This window comes from Octopus bimaculoides, chromosome 24 (assembly GCF_001194135.2).
Source record: "Octopus bimaculoides isolate UCB-OBI-ISO-001 chromosome 24, ASM119413v2, whole genome shotgun sequence".
In the NCBI taxonomy this organism is placed as follows: Eukaryota; Metazoa; Mollusca; class Cephalopoda; order Octopoda; family Octopodidae; genus Octopus; species Octopus bimaculoides.
Window position 1 is genome coordinate 9,422,328 of NC_069004.1, and position 611 is coordinate 9,422,938.

The 611-nt window shown below is 40.4% G+C and overlaps 1 protein-coding gene and 1 long non-coding RNA gene across 2 annotated transcripts in view; one reads left to right on the forward strand and one right to left on the reverse strand.

Moving 5' to 3' along the window:
* LOC106883160 (lipoyltransferase 1, mitochondrial) overlaps positions 1-611 on the forward strand; it is a 55,949-nt gene that overhangs the window by 20,516 nt on the left and 34,822 nt on the right. The gene's annotated exons all lie outside the window — the stretch shown is intronic.
* LOC106883159 (uncharacterized) overlaps positions 1-611 on the reverse strand; it is a 20,754-nt gene that overhangs the window by 682 nt on the left and 19,461 nt on the right. The gene's annotated exons all lie outside the window — the stretch shown is intronic.

Here is a 611-nt window from a genome sequence, read left to right on the forward strand (position 1 = left end):
TATATACTTACTTGGAAAAGTGTGTGTGTGTGTGTGTGTAGGATGGGCTTCTTTCATTTTCCGTCTAAGCCCACTCACAAGGCTTTGGTCGGCCAGACGCTATCGTAGACGACATTTGCCAAAAATGCCACGTAGTAGGATTGAACTCAGAACCATGTGGTTGGGAAGCAAGTTTCTTACCACACATCCACATAAATAGATAGATAGATAGATAGAATTTTCTCTCTCTTTCGCTGCAGTTTCTTTTTCACAATGAAGCATTCTTCCAAAATCAACCGACCAATCAACGGGTCCCATTCAGCTAACACACACTTAACAAAACAAGCTGGAAATACCAATAACAATACTTCCTATCCACTCACTATTCTTTTTCATTCATCTCAATTCCACTTTATCTTCTTCAACTTCACTCCACTTCACAAACAGACGAGAGCAAGGAACACAGAGCATCCTGACGTAAGAAATGGCTGCCATCTTAACGAATGACGTCATAGAGACCGAGATAAATAAACAAACATTGTACTGTGTGTGTGTGTGTGTGCACATATATATAATCATCATCATCATCATCATCATCGTTTAACGTCCGCTTTCCATGCTAGCATGGGTTG